The 22804-nt window shown below is 41.3% G+C and overlaps 1 protein-coding gene and 2 non-coding genes across 12 annotated transcripts in view; 2 read left to right on the forward strand and 1 right to left on the reverse strand.

The window, feature by feature from the left end:
* The window catches only part of ZBTB38 (zinc finger and BTB domain containing 38), a 134740-nt gene that overhangs the window by 16640 nt on the left and 95296 nt on the right, over nt 1-22804 (forward strand). For 6 of the 10 annotated variants that reach the window (XM_039837313.1, XM_039837319.1, XM_039837312.1 and 3 more), the window contains exon 1: nt 8878-9155. The gene's annotated coding sequence lies outside the window, so the exon portion shown is untranslated. Of the gene's footprint in view, nt 1-8876; nt 9156-22804 lie in introns of those variants that run through there. The other 4 variants (XM_039837320.1, XM_039837315.1, XM_039837323.1 and 1 more) reach the window with 2 other exon arrangements.
* On the forward strand, nt 20465-20583 carry LOC120582480 (5S ribosomal RNA). The gene has a single exon (XR_005647582.1). It is a non-coding gene; the product is annotated as a 5S ribosomal RNA (ribosomal RNA).
* LOC120582660 (5S ribosomal RNA) lies at nt 21914-22032 on the reverse strand. Its single transcript, XR_005647603.1, has one exon. It is a non-coding gene; the product is annotated as a 5S ribosomal RNA (ribosomal RNA).

Raw genomic sequence — 22804 nt, forward strand, 5'->3', positions numbered from 1 at the left:
GTTATTGTTTTCAAAATGCCTGGACTCGAGAGAGTATAATTGAAAGAGCACCCAAGTCGGTCTGTCACGTTCCACCCCACTGGACAGGGAGCCTGAAGGGCCGACAGTGGGAGGCCGGCAGTGCACAGACGAACACGTCTTTTTTCCCCACATCGCGGAGCAACAGAAGCTGTGACGTGAAACGGAAATGCGCGTGCGCAAAGTGAACAGTAGGAACTACGGCTCCCAGAATCCTTTCGCCCGAGACTTCATTTCCCAGAAAGCCTCTGGAGTCCCCACCCCGGAACTGCGCTTTTTTTTTGAAAGCGGAAAGTGGGACAAAAGCGTCAGTAAAGGCGGTTTCTGAAGGGGTAGAATGGTGAGAGGTGTTGCGAAGTGTTTACTTCCAGGGGTCGTCCTTGAATCAGAGAAACCCGGACTTCGGAGGGAAAGGACCTGGCTGCAGCCTTTCCACACTTCGCTGTGCAGTGTTCTGGTTCCCTCCGCCCGCTCAGTAGCTCCTCACCCCCAGCCTTGCAGTCCCTCGGCCTGCAGCCGCTGCAAACGCTCTGCCCACCTCCGGGCGTCTGGAGGCAGACCTGTAGCTAGATTGCCTCAGGGCCCCTTGTTCCCATCCCTGCATTGCCTGTCTTCCGCTGGGAAGAAGTAAAGGCCTTGGCCCTAAAGACATAACCCACAGGGCTCCACGTGCGTGTCCCACAGCCCTTATGCTACTTCCAGCAATGGCTGCAGGAACCAAAGCTGTGGGTAGCGGAGATGGGTGTGGACAGTAGCAGAGAGGCAGAGGATCTATGGTTCCTGATTTGCCACCTCTTTCACCACATATTTCAAAATGCCTGGATTCGAGAAAGTCAGCCTTCTTCCTCAGACCCCAGCAACACCTGTCGGCCCCACGGCCTGTTTTCACCTTTCCCCTTGAGGCCGCTTTGATCACCCACCTAGAAATGGGAGCAGCTGGTGGGATTGGGATTTGAGACTGGAGCCTTTGAAGGGAAAGAATGGACTAAAAGGGAATTGCAGGACATTTGGGGACTGAAAGTTACTGAATTAAAATACGGTTAGGGTGCAGGGGTGAGAGAATGAGACCTATCATCGCGTATCTGGAAAGAAATATATATATATATATATATATATATATATATATATATATATATATATATATATATATATATATATATATATATATATATATATCTAAGCAGGCAAATGAACACATTTTTCAGAAGTATGATAGAACTCATAGTAATTTAGTTTTTTCTTAACAGTCTGAAGTAAACACTTGCCCATCAGCCTGGGGAGCTACAAACACTTCCCCCACCGACTACTAGTAATTCTATGCCGCTCAATGTTGCCACATTCCTCTGCTAGCTGTGGAGGTCCTAGAGACCCTTTTGGGGAATCTGCAAGGTCAAAACGGTTTCACAGCAACACTAAGATTTATTTGCATTTTTAACTATTGACATTTAAATTTAAAATAGTGTGTAAAACTGCTAGCACCTTGGCATGAATCAAGGCAGTGGCATCAAGCTATATTTACAGTTACTGTATTTTGCTGCAATGCTCTTGGACAGGAGGGGGAGGCAGTTTCACTTAAGAATATCCTTAACGAAGATGTAAAAAAATATATATTCATTTTACTCGATTTTGAACCTTGAGGATATATGTATATATATATATTTTTTTTTATATTGTGTGTGACAGAATAAGACATATATATAAAGCAAGTGTGCTGAATACCAGGGTACAGTGTTTGTCTTGAGGAAAAGTGTTGAGAAAGGCAGTCACGTGTGCATAGTTTTTCAACCCCTATATACGTTCACATAAGTATATGCCTTATGCCAGAACATTTTCTTAACAAAGAGATAAATAACTCTCACAGCCTGTGCTGGGCATTTCACTTTGTTTGGGAATATCTTTCCCTGTACTGGACTTGATGTGTACTTCTTTGTTCTGCTAAAGTGTGTGTGTCATATGGCACCTGCCCAGCCCTACTGCTGTATCTGTTCCTGGCAGGGAGGGCATGGGATCCTTTGCTTGCAGCACAAGAAGAGGGCATGCAGACTGTGCATGCTGGCCATGAAGGATACTTACTATTGAAACAAATCCTTCTCTTTCTCTTTTCTATGTGAGTAAGGCATTGTTCCATCCAGTGCCTGTGTGAGTCCTATTTTTCTTGGCAACTGCATCACGTGCAAACCATGGAGTGTGTTGACATCCTGGGACTGCTGTTGCTGGTGGCAGGTATTGTTACGCTATTTGCTATCCTCCAGACAGTGAGACTCTTTTCCTGGAAGTAGTAATAGGTGTCACTTGCTCAACCAAAAGCAAGTCTGTACTTGTTTATTTGCTAGTAATTTGAACTAGACTCTTCCAAAAAACACCTCTTTTACTTGAATGACTGACAGCATGATTATTTGGACTTGGGTGTTTGGTAGACATTTTCTACAAAATGAACAAAGTGAGCTTGCCACTTCAAGGGAAACAATTGACATTACTTATTGCCAATGATAAAATTTAGTCTTTTAAGCAAAAATTAGGATTTTGAAAAATGTATCTGCCATATATCTTGATAGTTTCCCAATGCTTAAAAAATTCTTCTGATGAACTGGGTGGTGATATTAGCAAATGTGATATTTTTCTTCTATTGAACACTGTGTCAACATTTGGAATATTTGCATAACTCAGTATATTAGATATCTGTTGTTGCAGAACAAATTACTCCAAAATGTAGTGATTTAAAACAACAAACATTTATTATCTCACAGTTTCTGTGGGTCACGAATTTGGGAGTGGCTTATGCAGATGGTTCTGACTTAGAGTTTCTCCTGCATTTGCATCAAGATTTCTGTTGAGGCTGCAGTCATCTGAAGGCTTGACTAGAGCTAGAGCATCTGCTTCCCAGAGTCACACTCCCATGGCTGTTGGCAGGAAGCCTCAGTTCCTCACCACATGGACCTCTCCACAAGGCTTTGAGTATCCTCACCACATGGCAGCTAGCTTCCCTTAGAGCAAATGATCCCAGAGAAAGAGAGCAAGATAGGAGCCCCAATGTTTTTTATACCCTTAAATACCCTCAGAAGTCACATCTGTAATTTCCACCACATTCTATTCATTAGAAGTGAGTCCTATGTATGGTCCACACTCAAGGAGAGGGAAACTAAGCTCTGCCTCTTAAAGGGAGGAGGAGTACCAAAGAATATGTGGACATAGTTTAATAACACGACACTAGTGAGCTAGTATTTTCCAAGTGATCTGCATGAAATTACAACGTTCTGATACGTGGATAAAAAAGTCTATTCCAAATGCAAAGTAGTGGATTTTTATTGTAACAGAGTTTGAAAAGTTCATTGACGTAGTTTTAGATTCTACATTGCTACTAACTTTAAGAAGCTATCATTTATTGCATTTGAGGATAATATCAAAAGAGAGTATACATAATATCTAAAAAGACTATTAAAATATTTTCCTCATTTCCAACTACATCTCCCTGTGAGGCCAATTTCTTATCATGTACTTCAACCAAAATAACATTAGAACAGACTGGAATACAGAAGCAGATATGAGAATCCAGCTGTATCCTATTGAGCCAGACAGAGATTTGCAAAAATGTAAAACAGGTTCTTCTCACAACTTTTTTTTTCCTTTGAGAAAATATATTTTTCTTAAACATTGGTGTGTTAACATGTATTGGATTTATTATTGTAATTTTAAAATGAATTAAATATTGTTAAATTTTCTGTTTTAATTTCTAATATGGTAATTATTGCTAGATATAACCCATATAAACAAAAGCTCTGTGGAGTCCTCAATTTTTAAGAGTGTACAGGGGTCCTGAGACCTATATATCTCTTACATATTAAATTATTTGGGTGTGAAATATTTTATAACAAAAAATTGAAAGAACATGTGGAAGAGAAGATTCTACTTTCTTTATGTAAGCATTATGTCTGTTATATCCGGTATGTGGGCCTGTATTGTTTGGCTCTAAAGAATTTTGTGCACATTCACAGCTCTCTGAGTCTGTGTCTACAACATATTTATGATATATGACTTGTAACCTGAGAGTCCCCAGACCTCAGACAATCTCACCACATTCACAAGGCTACCAGTTCAAGTCATACAAAGTCCCTTATAAAAAGACCTTCTGTGCTTCTGGCTTAGTCCTTGTCTCCCCTTGGGTCAGGCAGGACATCACCGTCTATCATACATCACATCGTCTGCCAGGTTCTCTTCACCTAACCCCCTTATAAGAGTACATGTCTACTGGGGTTGCCAGCCCACCAGTTCTGCAAAGTGCCACACTCTAAGTCCATTTTAGACCCCTTTTAGGAACTTGTATGAGCACCTTCTAGATGAAACACACAAGAGGTACAAAGGCAGTCTCACTACACTGTTGAGTGAGTGGACTGTGTGGTCACCTCGTGTAATTCCGGAGTCTCTCAGTCTCACTGAAGGGTCTGAGGCTAGGCTTCTGGGTTTCTCCTACCCCTCCTCTTAATGTAACTTTCTCAAAAATTCATAAATAGAGAATTAAATAATCCAATTAACAAGTTGGAGGGGCTACCTGAACAAAATCTGGGTTTTTCTTTCATGGATGAAGGGAGAATGACTCAACTGGGTAGGCAGAGAAAACATCTGCTACAATTGTGTGTATGTGTGTATAATTTTAAATCTTTCCACAATAAAATATATTGCTCGTGTGATTAAAAAGAAAAGTAATGAATATGAGGGGAAAATGGACTATAAAACTAAGAAATACATTCATACTTTGAGCTATTTGAGACCATACAATGCTGGTAAAGGAAGAATACCCATTTGCTCAAATTCACTGATCAATGTATCATATTTACTTCTTTTACCTATTTTTAAAATTTACAGCAATTCATACTGCATAGAATTCTTTTAATAACTTTTTAACATTTCTGCGAAATTTTATTTAGCCAATATTCCATTATATGTTTAACAGCATTTTAAGGAATGTTCAGTCTGTCAGCTCAGTTAGTGAGAAGACAAGGGTCATCAAGTAGAAAATATTTGTGATATATAAAATTTAAAAAGTCTAATAATAGATAAAAGTCCAAATATATAAATCTATAAAAAAGGCAACCCAGTTGAAAAATGAACAAAGAATATGAACAGACAATTCACAGAATCAGAAATACAATTATCCAAAAAACATGTATGACAAGATTTTCAACATTACTAGTTATCGAGAAAACAAAAGGGCAGTTAAGATGTTTATTTTCACAAAACAGCATCATCTAGTTTGAATTGTATTGGTGGAGGTGTTTCTGAGATCAAGCCTGAATTCTATGTTGATGTGAGTGTAAGCTGGTACAGCATTTTTGATAGGCCGTTGGGCTGTATTTATCATTAAAATGCCTGCATTCTCTCTGAGGTAGTGGGAGGGTTGGGGAAGGGTGGGTGGGGCTGGGAGGAGATTGACATAATGGAAGGGGCTAAAGAATGGGAGTTTGTACTCCATGGAGAGATCTGTGGGATGGAGGATAATGTAGAACTAGGGTTGATAAAGGAAAGTGGAAAGGGACAAAGGCTTGGAGGAACCAAGAGATGCTTGAAAGGATTGGAGGATGTGAAAACAAGTGGTAGTGGGAGGATCGACAGGGATTAGAAACCATTGAAGAAACTGTTGAGAAGGACAGGAAAGGAAGGGGTGGGACTGGCAGGGACTATATAGCTAAAATGGAAACAACTGCTTTTCAATGAATTGACCCAGAGCCACGGGCAAACAGGACCTGTTAACACTGAGTAAGGCCGCTGTGAAGGAATGAGGTTTGTTAGCAAACAGGAAACAGTAACTTTCAAAGTGCTGCTAACTGTGCCTTGCAGAATTCTTTTACTTCCTCTAGCCTTGGCTCTGTTATTTCATTGTAGTTTGCTTGTAAAAGCAACCTGAGATCTTTGACTACTCCTTAGTCTGAAGCCTCTGATGGCCAATGATTTTTATCTTTCCCATTTTAACCTAAGGCGCAAAATATGTAGACACTTCAGCAGCCTCTAGTAGAAACCTTCTTTGTCACTCTGAAAACTCAAGAAGATGCCCTGGGTGATGCAGGAAGAAATCAAGGAAGAAATCCTGGGGGGCCGATGAAAAGAGGCTCTCTCTGCAATAGAGTGCAGTTGTGCATAAGGGGTGCCAGATCCCAAGACTTCCACTTCTCTCTTGGTTTGAGGCAGGAATTCTTTTAGGAAGTAGAGGGCCTTATGGTCACTGGCTTTCTCTGTGGTTCATGCCTCTTTCCACACAGTGAATAACAGGGCAACCAGACAGCAAGAATCTGCAGAAGGAGGCTGTTGGCCTGAATTATGTCCCTCCAAATTCATATACTGAAGCCCTAACACCCAGTAGTTTAAAATATGACTATATTTAGAGATAGGACTTTTAAAGAAGTAATTAAGTTAAAATGAGGCCCTAATCCAATCTGACTGGTCTCTCTGAAAGAAGAGTGAATTTGAACAACAAAAAAACATACACTAAGGATGTGTACACACAAAAAGCCATGTGAGGACACAGCAAGAGGGCAGCCATCTGGAGGCCTCAGAGGACACCAACCTTTGATCTGGGACACAGAGCCTCCAGAACTGCGAGGAAATTAATTTCTGTTGTTTAAACCACCCAGTCTGTGGTATTTTGTTATGGCAGCCCTAGCAAACTTAATACAAGGCCTTCAGGTCTGATGGTTTAGGGACCTGGGAAAATAAAAATTCATTTGAGTCCTCTTGGAAACTATTTGGAAGTGCTTCCTTTGAGTGTAGAAGAAGCCCCTGCTGCACCCCCATACACATTTTTACTTTTTGTTTAGGAAATTTGGAGCTTGCTCTTACACTGCCCTAAAACTTCTCAGGTTGAGCCAGTTATCAGTCATTAGTTGCTAAAGAGAAATAGAGATGTCTAGCCAATCAGGCCAAGTCTCTCTTTGAGCAGAGTTCAGTTGCCATGTCTTCTAACTCTGCTCAAACATTTAGTCCTTGGCTTAGTAGGTTCAAAAACTTTTTCCAGTTCAGGCTCAAATGAGTGGTTTTCATACTAGTTCTAAAAATTAAATAGAGTTTTAGTTTAACAATGAGAGCTATATTAGTGAAGAAAACTGAACTATTCATGGTAGACTGGTCCTAAATAATCTTTTCCCATTAAGAAGAGTTAAGTAGAGACCAAAAAAAAAAAAAAATTCTACCATGGAAAAACCCTTGTTCTTTAGAACTCAACAGAAATGTTACTTCCTTGGAAATGCTTTCCTAAACCCTCCTGGGAAGCATGGGGTTGCCCTTGCTCTAAGGTCCCAAGGAAGCTGTCAGAAATCCCAACTTGTAGTATTTTAATTAGTTGTTCAAAGGCTTGCATTTCCCATTAAACTGTGAGCTCCAAGAGGAAAGAGATTGTGTCTTGTCTAGATATCTTCAATGATATCTAGACCACAGTGTGTACTCAAAAAACCAAACAAACAAAAAACTAGGAGAATGAAAGAATGAATTATATTATGGTACCACATGTCTCTTGTATGGGATCTGCCTTCCAAATGGACCGGAAGACCAGTCAGTCATCTCCCCACCTGCACAGTATTGGAGACACAATGATAAAACACACTCCTCCTCAGCTTTTCCTTCCCGCGTCTCTTCAGTGATGCTCACTATCCCACAAGTAGTTTTTTGTCCCATACCCTTTTGTTTTGCTTGAATTTACAAGTGGTCTTTTTCCTGATTTCATTTGCAAAGAGACCCTTTACTCTCACCACTAAACTATCTTCAAATCACAACATAGGATGAATTATTTCTGGGAACATCTTCTAGAAGCAACATGTTCCCTAGAAACTATGATCCCTAAGGACTAACAGGACTCCTGACCTGTTTTCCGCACATTTAACCCATCTCACATTCAGTTTTGCTCACCTCTGTCCCTTGACTACAGTCCCTAGGCACTCTGCCCAGGCTATCACACTCCACACAACAATTCTTCAGGGCTAGGTTAGGGATTTGAGTGGGATCATGTAGATTGATGGGTATCTGTTAAACTGAGGACATTGGCTAAATATTGTGTCTGGGACATCCAGGAAATTGAACTCAATTTGTAGAGATCAAAAACAGTAAAGAAATTAGAAATTCAAGAAGCTGATTCTTAGCCAAGCGCAGAACAGCCAAGGGTCTCATGTTCCCTGTTAGGGCAGGAGTGGAGGCCTAAGTATAGATGGGCCTGCATCTAAAGATGTAACATGGTCTTGCTAAGCTGAGAGAATGGAAAAAGAAGGAGACAACCTCAGACTAGGGAAAGGATGAGGGTGTAGGTGATAGCCTATTCCACTGGAAGGTCCTTTGGACCCTAACATTAAAAAAAAAAAAAAAAAACCTAGCTAAACTCAGCAAGCTCAAGTTCAAACATTGCCTTTTTCTTTGTGTAATCCTTACCTAAAATCCAATTGATTGTTCAGTGTACCCCCCATATATTGCTAAATTTTAAAGTCTATGAAGGCATGCTCACTGCTCACTGCTGTATCCTCACCAGCATTATCTAGAACAGTGGAAAGCAGCAAGTATTTGCTGAATTGATCAATAGATATATGTATGGCTATGTACAGATGAATGGATGTCCGGGTCTACAGTGGTCTAGTGTACAGTACCTGCTCCTCCTTCCCACAGTGATTTGTGATTCTCTAGGATGAGTCTACTTCTCCATCCACCTGCCCCCTGATAGCTCTGAAAGTTCTTTGTCATTTGGTTCAAATGCCCTACCTTTGGAGACTAGCTATTTATTAACTAAACCGTTGCACCACTGGTTCTTATAGCCTTAAATGAATTTGGGTTAATTCTTAACTGTTTCCTTTCTGTACATGTGTCATTTAATGGTTTGCCTTTATCTGATTTTCTCCAATTTCCTGTGCATTTGTGGTTTTCTACAGAAGCTCTCTACCAGAGGCTTTAGGCGGCCACACCAAACAAGTGCGGGTACCTACGTTTTCTAGGAGGACTCTCCTGCTGCTGTGGGTCTCATCCAACTGGTGTCCATCCACACATTCCCACCCAAGATTATCTACACTGGAAGAGGAAGGATGCCCTCCCCAGAGCCAGTTCTTGGGGAAAAGAAGAATTGTTGATATAGCCAGAGTCCAAAAAGAAGGAAGATTACTCTGCAACAGCCAAAGGTTGGTGACATACTTTTTCTCCAACTCAGTGAAAGCTGTTCATTGTTTGCTTTCTTTCCCATGAATTTAATTAGTGTATTTTCTCCAAATAACCTTCGGAATAAACAGGAAGAAAATATTTTACATCAATAGAATATCTTCATGGGGGACCAAAAGTTTATCCATCATTGATTCCCCTCATCTAGCATAGTGCCTGACATGTACATGCTTAATAAACGTTTGATGAAGGAAGGAAAGAAAGGAGAGAAGGGGGGAAGGAGAGAGAGGAAGAGATTGGAGAATGTTTATGAATGGAAAGAATGTGAATGTTTTATCCAGGAAGAATGCGACAAAAACATAGTTGTGTTTTCATAGTTAATTAGAAGCATTGTCACTGACACCTAGAATCAGTGACACAAGTTAAGTCACTTTGTGAAATGAAGGATGTATTTATAAAGATAAAAGAATAGTAGACAACCAGAATAGCAACAAATGTACTCTTTGGAACTTAAACATAAACAGCAGTGATTGTATTTTAAGATAAATTCAGAACTCTGTAATATACTAGCCATTTGTTCTGTCTATGCCCAGTTCTCAAAAGCAAATTAAAACAACCAAGAATTTTACTTATGGATAAATGCAGAGTGATCAAGGAAGTGACAATTGACTGCAGCTGGTCAGTCTGGTATTTAGAAAAGGCCAGCTAAACAGAATTAGTGCACTGAGGAAATTTATAAATATCTAGGCTTCCTGCAGTTGAGAGGGATTAACCACACACAGTAATGCAGCAAAGGCTCAAAAGTATGTAATGTGTTAAGGAAAAACATCTCAGTGCAGAAGAAAAAAAGATTAAGGAAATTAACATGTTCTTAATATTGGTCTTTTAGTTATTCAAGATCATACAGGCTACATAATTCTGGTCCAGCAAGCCAACTCTAAATGACACATGCATTGCAAAAGAATATACCATAATGGGGGTAGGAAGAAATAAGTGAAACATTCATTTTTATAAAATCAAGATCTCAAAACTAAGGGACGGTTTCTTCAGCAAGTCAGCAACATATATTAAAGTTCTCAATGTTAGGAAAAGTCACTATAATTTTATATTATTTGAATTTGGAGAAAATAAAATGCAACCTAGGAGAAAATGTAAAAACTTATCCAGAGCCAATTCAGAGAAACCTCTCTTTTGACACCAGTCTTGCAAAGACTGTGTTAAAGGGGCATGTGACTTGTTTTAAAGGGTTTGCCAGAGTAATTTAGACTCTCACGATCCACGTGATTGTATTATAAAAGAAAACTGTTAGTAATGTAGGTAGGTGATGACTAATGACTAGCAAAAAAAATAAATGTACCATCTTAGCTACTGTGAGTTGTTCCCAAAGTTATAATAAGACAATTCAGGCTTTATGTGTACAGCAAATTTCACCTGTGCAACTGATTAATGCAAGAGATCAGTGGGTCCCAAACTTCAGCCAGTGATCATTTTTGCCCTGCCTTTTACCACTTGTACTATTTAACATGTTTTTCCTTTAAATCAAAAATTTTTTTTACCTTAAATATATTTAAAAAGAAACTTAGTAGATATTACCATCTAAAATCATCTCTGTTAGGCATTCTTTGGAAAACACTTCAATAACAAAATAACGATAACAATAACAATAATAATAAGACTATTTCCAAACTAATTCTATGAGATAGAGACATACTGGTAGAGAAAAAATTAGAATCCTTGGAGCTCATGGGAAAGTATTTGGATAAATCATATGCTCAGGCCACAGTTTGTTCTTCATGGCTTTATTTAAGAAGCAAGTTAATGTTTACATGACATTGAACTTCAAAGTCCAGGCAATAAGGAGGAAAATAGAGTGATAGAGAAAAACAGTTTATGTTTGTCACTTCCTTACTTTTCCTTACCCTGTGGAGAGGCCCCCGAGGGCAGCAGGACAGACACTGGAGAGAACCAAAGTAGGGAGGTAGTGTCTTATTAGAGTACAATAATTTTTTATTAAATTATAAAAATTGATTATGCTAAGATATAAGCGCTATGTTTCCTAATTCATATGGCAATAATTCTTATTGGAGTTTCTTTGTGTTTTTAAATAATCTTCTTTCCTACAATCTTGGTGTGGAATTGTTTACCTTACTTTTTGTGTAGTGATGCAATTTCTAATCACGTTTTGTGTCTTTACTGTGATGCTCTTGGTTTATAGACATGAGTGCTATTCGTGTAAAAAAGTAGGACATTGTTTATCTGTACAATACAGTGAAACATCCTTTATTCTTTTTAAGTACTTCCTTTCTGATTCCTCCTCTTGTGGTTTTTTTTTTTTTTTTTTTTTACTTATTCCTAACTTTTAAGTTAGGCCAAACTCATACATGACAGCAGCAGCGTGGACAAGGGGTGAAGGCTTGTTAGATGGGCTCCTGGACAAGACATCCTTCCAGTCTTGTTTCGAGGAGAACATCCATGCCTGATGTCTAAACCAGTAAACCAGCAGTAAACCAGTGCCTCCTGGAGGGAAGTCACTACCTGCATTTTAAAATCTTGTCATGTGGTATTTTGAGGTGTATGTGTTTAGATACATTTAGGAATGTTAAGCTTCCTAAAAGATCTCTTTAAAGTCAGGTTCCATAGTTGACAAGTCTGTGTGTTCTTAAAAAGAGTGTCTGAAAGAGAAGAAAGGAAGCTAGAGAGAAGTTTCCTTCAAATGAAAAGGTAGGATGAGCTGTAGAAAGCTAACTGCCTCCTCCCTCAAGAAGTGCAAACACAACTCTCCACTATGTGTGCCAAAGAGCACAGTATGGAAGGAGGATAGGGAGTAACATTACAGTGGAGAAACCTGACAAACATGGCCTCAGCCACATGACCAAGGTCAACATCAATAGTGATAACTCATGTTGACAGTATATACCTTGATAAGATGTGGTGGAAACGGTACTTTACCTCTATGGTCTTCCTCTCGAAAACCTATAACCCGGGTCTAATAATGAGAAAAACATCAGAAAAATTCAAATAGAAGGAAATTCTATAAAAGTTGACCAGTACTCCTTAAAACTGGCAAGGTCATCAAAAGCAAGGGAAGTGTGAGAAACTATTACAGCCAGAGGAGTGTAAGGAGACACGACAACTAAGTGTGATGTGGTATCCTGGATGCTCTCCTAGAACGACAACAAAAAAGGACATACTTATAAACAAAGGAAATCCAAATAAAGTATAGCCTTTAGTTAATAATAACGTATCAGAATTGGTTCATTAGTTATGACAAAGGTACCACACTAAAGGCCGGTGTTAACCCTCAGGGAAACTTAGGGGTTGGGTAGATGAGAATTTTCTGTACTATCATCTCAACTTTTCTCTAAACCTAAAACTATTCTAAAATAAAAAGTTAATTATTTTCTTTTTGAAAACTAACTGCCAGAGAAACCACTGGTTGGAGAACTACTGAGACTCTTTGTGACTTCCAATATTTCCTGAAAATCCTAGAGAAACTTTATCATCACATCCAGAACTAGGTCGTGCCTCTGGCAGCTGTTACCTCAAGGTTAATGGGGACAGAATCTAGTTGTGCAGTCTAGTGCTTGAAGTCACTTCAGGGGAGGAAAGCTACAATGAAAAGAAGGGATGAATCATTTAATATACTCATTCATTCATTCATTCATTCATTCATTGGTGCACACACGCCCCTGCACTGAAACAGTGACACCCTTTTTCCCAGTTCAACTCTCCCAGTCTGCTTCACTTCTCGGTGCCTGTCCATTCTTAAAGGCGGTGTTTCTCATATACTTTAATGTACCTATCACCCTCCGGTTTTTCTGTCCATGGCTTCATCTACTACTTACTTGGCAATATTGCTCTGATCTGTAAATAGATCCACCCCTCTGGTTTTCCCACATACACAGAATGCAGTGGTACTGAGAGCTCCGCAAAACTTGTTCTTTCAGTCCTCTTTGTAAATGATGCCACCACCTCCTCAGCCACTCACATCAGGAGTTCAGCCTGTGGTGAGCCATCCCGCAGGTTGTCCAAATTCTCCTTCCTACATGGTTCTCAGGGCTGAGCCCTCCTCTCCAACCTCAGGCCTTAGTTTAGCTTCTCGCCATGTCTCATGCCAGAGACAGCCTCAGCCCTCTCGCTGGACTCCCACCTCCAGCCCCATCACCCCATCCTGCCCACATTGGGGTGCTTCTAAAACCGACCTGACCATGCTGCTCCCCTGCTGACAGCCCTCCAAGATTTCCTATCACCCCTGGAAAAAGGCCAGACTTGTCAGCCCTGCACACAAATCCCTCTATGAATTGCTCCCTCTTGTCGTTCTCATGTCATGTCCTGCCGTGTTCCCAAACTCTGCCCCATCCATGTGCACCTCTTACTTGGTCTTCAGTATTCAGCCCAACCTCTCTTTGCGGACCTTCTCTAAGCATTAAAGCCTGAGGCAGGCACCCTCCAGGTCTCCTCCTTACTGATCTCACAGGTGCCCCCTCCCTTGTTCTATCCCCTTTCCCTACTCCCAGTCCCCCTCCAATTTGCATAACTCTGGCATTCACTTATTCATTCATTCATTCACTTGTTCATTCAATAATTGGCTAGTCTAAATACCAAAATTACAGCAGTGGACAAAACAAAAAAACAATCATCTCTGGCTTCTTGGAGCTTTCACTCTTTACACACTGTCTTTGATTTTCCTGTCTCTTCCTTAGGAGCATTTTAAAGGTGAGGACTAGTCTCATATGCATCTTAAGCATTTATCATTGTACCTAGCACATAGTTGGTGCTCAAAAAATACAGAGGAATACATAAATAAAGGCCCATGATTTTGTTCCTTCCATCCTTCCTGACATGCAATGGTCAGAGCTGAGAAATGCTTTCAATGTGCAGAGGAAAAATAACTTTAATCCACCCTCCATCCCCTCCCCAGTCTTCCTCCTAACTTCGTTATTTTATTGCCCTTTGGGCAGCACAACTTTAGTGACTCATCTACGTGTTCTTCTCTGAGGGTCTCCACTTGCCTCTGGAAAGAACAACTGGCACAATCAGAAGATCATAAATGCTGGTTGTTTTTAAGAATCAAGCTCTAGATAAACCACAAACATAAAAGTTATGAACCTTCGTGCCATGTAGCGGTGCTGGTAAAGGGGTCAGCGGAGAGGGACAGGATGGAGGAGAGCAGGAATGGAAGGACACACAAATCAAGTTAATTTCCTCGTCTACAAAAATGGAAGTCATGTGAAGCTGCTTGCCATGAATGCATCAAGAGCTAGAAAATCATACTTAAACTCTATTACTTTTCTTTTCATTACACAGTCTTTGGTACAGTTTGAATTTTTAAAAATCAGGTACACATTATTGTATTTATAAAATTTAGAAAACTAGTTGGCACAGAAAACCAGTGAAGGGGAGATGGCATGTTCACTGTGGAAGAGAGACTCAGTCACCGGGAGGCTGGTGTAAGAGTTCCGTCCTTGAGTGTGGGCATGGGTGCTGGGAGGAGGATGAGTCCCGTGTTGACGGGAGCTGGTCATCACAGGGAGGTCTTGCCTTCTCATCAGTGCTGAGTCACTGCTGACCTGTGGCTGACGTGCTTTCCTGACTGTAAGGCCACTGTGGTGCTCCCTCTCCTCAGCCCCCAGAGCCTCAGGAATAGGCTCCCACGAATTCAGAGGGAGGTGCTGGGAAGTCCAGAACAACCTTCCGGAAAGCCTTCCTTTGCTGATAAGGAATGTACAGGTAGCTATCCTTCTTCCTCTTTGTCCCCTTTTCTGAGGACGTCATTTTCATCTGCCCTGCAGAGCTGTTGGACAGAACACAGCCTCTGGAACTGGGGGACCAGTATGAGAGGGTGGCGATGCACTGTCTTATTTAGGGGCCTTGTGCAGGATACTTAGACTCCTCATGCCTTTTCCTCCTACCCCCCAAAACGTGCCCTCTGTGTGTCTCTGGGGTTTTGATTATATAGGGAACAGAGAGAAAGACAGACAGAAACAGAAAGATAGAGACAGACAGAGCTGGCGAGCCCGAATGTGTCACTATGAAACTGTGTCTGGTAAGAGAAAGTCTTATATCATTTTTCCCATGGAAGTCTGTAGCATCAGGCCCATCCTTCAGAACAGCAGCAATGCCCACACCTACTTCAAGGCTTACTGTATGCACGTGCACGTCTGCGTGTCTCACTGTGATGGTTTTGGAGAGGTTCCGATATAAAGCTGTTTTTCTTTGAATTCCTTTGGCTCTAAGTGTGTTGTGGTCAGCTGATGCTGAGGCCAGGAGAGAGTCCGGTGTTTCCCTTTCCTGGATCGGGGGAGAGGGAGAAAGGTGTGAGAAGCACTGATCTGGTCGCAGACTGCTCTCACTTGCTGCTGAACATGTCTGGTAATCACATGTTATTACTGGAAAGGATTCTTCTGGGAAGGCCTGTGAGTCAGGACCCCCAGAGTCCTCGGCTGGGTGTCTTCAAATGAGTCACCATGCTCTTCGATACCTAATGAATAAGTGGAAGATAATGCAGCTCGCTTTTACCAGCCGGGAAGGCTCGTGACCCTTTTGGGGACAGAGTCAGCATTGGGGAAGTGTGTCATCAATGGTGACCTTTGCTGACCCTTCACCTTTCAAACACCACATCTGAGCAGCTTTCCTGTCTGATTTTTGCTCTTATCTTCTTTTTCTTTTTCCTGATGGTTTTTTCCTCCTAAATTGAATCATTCAGACTCTTGCTAGTCTCCTAAATGAGTTAAATTTTCCTAACCTGTCATTCGAAATCTGGCCTCTTCCCATTTTCCCACTTGGAACTCCCCGTTATCTGACCAGACTCATCAGCTAACCTTCCCTGACACAACATTTCCACCCTTGCTTGTGTTTCTCCTCTTGTTTGGATGCACCACCACCCTCATCCCTCAGATTTTATTTTCTCTTCCCACGTAAATCTATTGAAATCCTGCTGAAGCCCACCTGCTCTGTGGAGCTGTCCCTGGCTGCCTTAGCCCTGGCCACTTCTCCCATATCTGAGCCCCTAGCCCTAACTGTACTCAAGACACCCTTGTACTGGGCACAGTCTCTGGTTGCTGGCTGTTGGCATCTTATCTGCCCCGCCTCTCTGTTGTGTTGGGAACATGCCTTTTACTTTGCTGTATTTCCAGAGCATTTCCAGAGCTTGGGATGGGCTACATAGTATGTCTATAATACGTAACGCGTGCCTCTTGATGTGTGCCTGCGATAAGAGTGAAAAGATCTGGTGTCCTGAGCAGTTCACGGAATGCTCATTTCCAGGGCCCTCGGGTTCTAGAGGGGCCTGCTGCTGAGAGTGGGGGAGGGGTGCAGAGAGAAGAAACCAGAGGTAGTTCAGCTAATGTCTCTTCCATACTGAGGTTTCAGGTAACATTAATTAAAACAACAAAAACAAAACAAACAAAACATGCTTCTGTGCTCAAAATTTGAAAACTGTTGGACTCACTGTTATTCTTTCCATGCCTAATATGGTTAACGGGAAGAGAAATTCGTGCTCACCATTGGAAGGCATGCATGTAGCACTAAGAAACCATCAGGAAAAGAAGGATTTGTCCCAAAGACTGGGCATTTTACACAGTACCAAGAAATAACATCTGTCCCGTAGAAAGGGATTTCTTAGACAAATGAACTTTGCCAGGACATCTAAATTCTAGATGTTTGCATTTTGGGTTGCAAGAGGTCACAGGTGAAGCTTCACAGTGTCGTCCAAGTTGTTAGAAGACCTGTCTCCTTCGTACAGGCCTTTATGGGCCCTTGAGGACAGTGTGAAGCCCGGGCCTCACACTCTTTGCTCCAGTGAAACCTTGTTTGGATACAAGAGACAGAATCCGGGGCCAATCAGCTCCATAACAAGGGGATGGAGTAGTGTAAGGACATCAATCGGGTGCAGCCAGGCGCAGGAATGCTGGACAGGAAAGCCACTCAGTTGCTTGGTGGCCTACTTCAGGTCACTGCATCCCTGCTTCTCTCTGCCTGTCTCTGCTTGTCATATGCCTACCTCTGTGTGCTCATGGTGGCCCCCAGCCCATAGTCTGCGGGTCCTTCTGGCTCCAGAGCCTGCTGCCATCTGACTGCCTCTCAGATCACATTCATATAGGGGTGACCCTGGGTTGACTGGGGCCAGCCCATGCTGAGTGTTCAACTCCCTGCCTAATCAGTGGAGAGAGAGGGGTTGCCACTGGGTTAGGAAGTACCAGTGGGGCAGGCTGGCTGCAGGAGGGGAAGGTGGGAGCCCTAGTTGTCCGGGACGAGAAAAGTGCAGAAAGAGTGCCTGGCGTGGCAGTGATTCTTTGCCTGACATTCTCACGGTAGCAGAGACACCCATTCTGCAATTTGCAGAAGTTTTGAGCACATGTCTACTGTGCAAGCACAATGATGTTGAAGCCGATATTTTCACTGCCAGATTCCATCAACGATTGTAAGACTTTTACTTCCTCTAAGGCTGCAGTCTTATCTTCTCCCACAGTGGAACTTTGAAGCATAGAGTGGGGTCTGCTTGGCCAGTTTCTCAGTTTAGGCAATAGAAAAAGTAAAAAAATATGAGGCTTTCAGACACAGTGCAGTTGCATCTATATATAAAGGGTAGTGACTCTGGACCATGATTGGAGAAAGAGTCCATATCCTCATGCAAGAACTGAGGATAATAATACTCCTCAGCACCTGGTATGTAGGTTTGTTTTGACTACAAAAATGACTTAATATTTGCAAAATGTTAGAGCAGTGCCCGACACAAAACAAGTGCCATACAAGTGTTTTTAAGTAACAATACATTTTAAAATCCCATGCCAGTTACCTGCCAGTACACTCTACTGCCACACCTCTGAAACAAATGAAATCATCTTTCTCAGATGAATGTGAAATCCTGGATGCAGACAGCTGAAAAACAAAAGAAGCAGCAGCATAAATGTTTCTTGTGATAATTTTACGATTATCTGCTTAGGAGCACAGACAAGCCACAAGATATGAACCACATCTGCTGTCCCAGATACACTGGGTATTAGCTTTCCACGGCGGCCACCGTGAGCGCGATTATCATTCCCCTCCCCAGACCCCAGCTCTCAGCCTCAGCTCCCCTCCCAGAGAGGCCTCTGCTAAACACTCTCATATGTTGACCCCACCCCAGTCTCTATCACTCATATTATTCATGTTGTTTCATTGTAATAGTTAGCACTATTTAAAATGATCTGATTGATGTATATCTATTTATCATGTCTTTGCCACTAGAATGTGTGTGTGTCTCATTCTCTGTGTACATGCACCTGGCACTATGCTTGGCATATAGTAGTTGCTCCATAAATATTTGTTGGATGCATGTACCACAGTAGTGTCAGAGAGTATGGAACTGAAGGGGAACATAGAACACATTATTCTGTTTTCCCTATCATCACTGTCATCTTTCATTACTGGGAGCTGAGAACTGCTTTCCAAGGCCTGGGGGTCTGAAGGCAACCCGTCCTATGTGTGAACCGCTAACTACCAGAGAAGGGCCCTCCCAAATTTCTCTTGAAGTCTCTCAGCCTTGCCGGTTAGACATTTGTCTTAAAGTCCTAGCTAAGTACAAAGGCATGGGCTGGTGCCTGGACAACCTTATTCTCAGAAATATTCGCATACCCCAGAAGGGAGGCATGAAACCCAAAAGCCACTTGGGCTTCCTGGCCAGAGCACCTGACACGCTTTTCAACTTACTTCTCTAGATGGTCAGTTATAAAATTTACTATCTTTTATGGCCAGATGGAACGTGGACTGGGCATCTCAGCAGCTCAAATCAAAGACAAAAAACTCTTAGTTGAGGGTCAAGATGAATTTATAAGTACAACCAACCCGAGCTTTTGTGTGGTGTTTTCTTACCAGAACTGCCATTGGTATTTACCTGGGATACTACTTTGTGGGGTGGGATTTTCTCACACACTCATCCCTAGGGAACTAAATGCCAATAGCCTGGGAGTCAAGAAATGCCACTAAGCATTTCCAAACACCCACTGGGTGGGCAGTGGAGGGGGAGGGGGTGCGGGGTCGAGACTGCCCCATTTGAGAACTGCTAGTAAGGGGAAAGTAAATTGCTTCATTTTTTTCTTAAATGTGGTGTTTCAGCATCATCTTTTGGGATGATTTTAAATATTAATTTTTACATTACAGAATAATTACATTACAGAATAGAATAATTACGTTGCAGAATAAATTACAGAATAAATACATTCTCTTAGTAAAAATACATTTCAGATAAAGCTGAAGTCTCCTTTGACATCTACTTCAGTTTCAGTCACCTGCCCACTTCTCTGAGGAAACGAGTGTCATTGATATGGTTTCTATCCTTCCATACCCTTTTCTCTATGTTTACATACATATATAGAAACCACTGTACAAGTAGAGTATTGTTTCATCTGCAACTTGAGATTTTTACTCGCCAATATATGTTAAGACCTTTGCATGTCAGAAAACATAGAGATGCCTCATGTTTTGTAGCAGCTGCACTGTATTTTACCGTGTCTATGGGCCTCTTAGCGAGAGTTGCAAAGGAAATTACTACCCTGGGTGAAGTGTCGCCTGTGGTCTGGTCACAGGACCAGATTAGACAAAAGCTGAGGTCATTTTGAATCATTGCCTCCAACCCCGCTACTGTCCACAGAATAAAGTGATGCCTTGACTTGAATTTGGAAGTACTGTTTCTAAGCCCGGGTATTTTGGCTTGTGTATAAACCCAGCTCTCTGCATCTCTTGCACTGAAATGGATTGACTTCCCGCCTTCGCCTCTTGCGTGCCATTTTCAGTCAGTTCTGCTTCTGAGAGAGCTGGTTTGATGATCACCTTCGTCCCTCAACCAAATAATGCATAAAGAATGACGTTTATTTTATGGGTAATTATGGGTTTATGAAGTGAGCGTCTAATATCAGGCACTTTCATTCCTTGTCACTAAGCTTCACAACAGTCCTTCACAGTAGGTATTACTAGCTCATTTTTATAGGTGAGAAAACTAAGATGAAGGGAGATTAGATAATTTGCCTAAGGTTGTTCAGTTAGTAAGTGGAGAGCCAGGACACAAATCCAGGGCTTTGATGATAAATTATGACACCATCAATTTATTTATTTATTCAATAATATTTATCGAGTATGTATAATGTGCTGGAAATGGTGCCCGGCACTAGGAATATAGCCGTAAACAAAGCAATAAGCAAAGATGAGATCTTTGCCCTCACAGAGCTTACATTGTAGTGGGGGAAACAATTAAAACATAAACAAACACATACTATGTTTAAGTACTGCGAATGAACGTAAAGCAAAATAAGGGAACAGGTAGATGCAGAAAGAGCTTCATTAGAAAGAGTATTGGGTCTATAGCCATGCCACCCTGAACAAGCCCGATCTCATCTGATCTTGGAAGCTAAGCAGGGTTGGGCCTGGTTAGTACTTGGATGGGAGACCACTTAGGAAGACCAGGTGCTGTAGGCGTGAAAAATAAAAAATAAGGGATTGCAAGCTGACAAGGTCCTTGCAATCTGTGAGGTCAACCAAGGGTTGCCTCGCCTAAAAAAGAAAAAAAGAAAGAAAGAAAAAGAAAGAGTGTTAGATAAGGCCCCCGTGAGGTGGTGACATTCAAGTGGAGACTTGAATGAAGCAAGAGAGTAAGCCATGCTCCAGGCTCAGGTGAAGCAGTTTATAGGCCGAGGTCAGTAGATGCAAAGGCCCTGAGGTGGGAGCATACTGGACATGTTCAAGGAACATAAGGAGCTGGCAAGGCCAGACTGAAATCAGAGAGGCAGAGAGAGATGGAAGAAAATCAGAGAGGAAGTGGGTCCCTGAAAGCTTATGCTTTCTAGGCCATGGTTAGGACTTTGGATGGATTCTGAGTATAGTGAGAAGTCTTTGGAGAGTTTTGAACAGGGGAGTGGTATGATTTGGCTTAAGATTTTAGAAAATCATCCTGGCTCCTTATAAAGAAAAAATTATAGGTGGGGTAGAGTAGATTCAGGGACGTAGGTTAGGAGGCCATTCTAGGAATCCAGGGAAGAAAAGATACTGTCTTGGGACCAAAACTGTAAGCTGTGGAGAGGGTAAGAAGTGGTTGGATTTGGGGCTTATTTTGAAGGTGAAACTGATAAGACTTTTTGACAAATTGTAACTTTTAAGGAGGAAGAATTGCAGTTAGGAATGACTGCTACATTTTTGCCTGAACATCTCATTGGAGGCAATACTATTTACTGAAATTAGAAAGCCTGGTATGTGTGGAGAGTGGGGGAGCATTTGGGGAGGTGTGGAGGGTGAGAATCATTATGATTGTGATGCCCATTAGACCTGCAGATAGAAGTGATGAATCAGCAAATGGGTCCATCAGTGACAGAGTCCAGGCTAAAGATACAAGTTTGGGAGCCATTGACATATTTACAGGTTTGGGACTTACTGAGCTTAATGGAGACTGGGTAGAACTATTCATTTAGTTTATTACCTACTAGATGTAGGTCACAGTGTTTTGTGCTGGGAAAATAGCAGCAAACAAGACAGACATGCTGTTTATTTATTTATTTATCAGTGGCTTACTCTTAGCCTAGCCTGCCACCAGGAATGGACTTGACTTTTGTTAGTATTAAACTTATTAAATGTTAAAGCAGAAGCAAGCTTAGAGATTATAAGACAAACTTCAAAACTTATTGTAGCTGAGAAACTGAGGCCTGGAGAGTTAAGTGATGTGTTAAAATCTATTGTCTAAAAACCACTTACATTTTTTTAAAAACTCATATGTCCAGTCCAAATTGTTCATATTCTTCATTTTTTTTTTTTTTAACACCTACAGCACCTGATATTCCTAAGTGGTCTCCCATCCAAGTACTAACCAGGCCCGACCCTGCTTAGCTTCCGAGATCAGATGGGATCGGGCACGTTCAGGGTGGCATGGCCATAGACATATTCTTCATTTTTATTTGTATTTTCTTATACTCTAAGAAAGAAAGTCGAAGTTGAGTTGAAAGTAAAAATGATGGTTAAAGACTTTGCATAAAAGACCCATGAGGAATTAAATTGAATTTGATAAATATTTATTGAATACCTGTTGTGCTAGACACTGTGAGTATAAAGATGCTTAATTTAAGAAGCATTCTAAGACAGTCCACAGAATGGGAGGAAATATTTGCAAATCGTATTTCTGATTTAAAAAAAATATCTGGAATATATAAAAACTCTTACGATTCAATAATAAAAAGAAAAAATCCAATTAAAAAATTGGTAGAGGATCAGGATAGGCATTTCTCCAAAGAAACCGTACAAGTGGCTAATAAGCACATGAAAAGATGCCCAAATCACTAATCAGGAAAGCGCATATCAAACCTGCAGTGAGGTACCACTTTACACCCTCTAGGATAGCTATATTCAAAAAGACAGATGATAACAAGTGTTGGTAAGGATATGGAGAATTGCAATCCTCACATATTGCTGGCGGGATTGTAAAAACAGTGAAGTCATTTTGAAAGACCTTTCAGCAGTTCCCCAAAATGTTAAACATATGATTAGCATTTGATTCAGCAAGCCCACTCCTAGATGTACACCCAAGAGGAATGAAAACATTTATCTGCACAAAAACTTATATACAAATACAAATGATTATATACAGATGCTATTCATAGCGGCATTATTCACAATAACTAAAAAAGGGAACAACCCAAATGTCCCTAAACTGATA

This window comes from Pteropus medius, unplaced genomic scaffold (assembly GCF_902729225.1).
Source record: "Pteropus medius unplaced genomic scaffold, Ma_sr-lr_union100, whole genome shotgun sequence".
NCBI classification, from domain to species: domain Eukaryota; kingdom Metazoa; phylum Chordata; class Mammalia; order Chiroptera; family Pteropodidae; genus Pteropus; species Pteropus medius.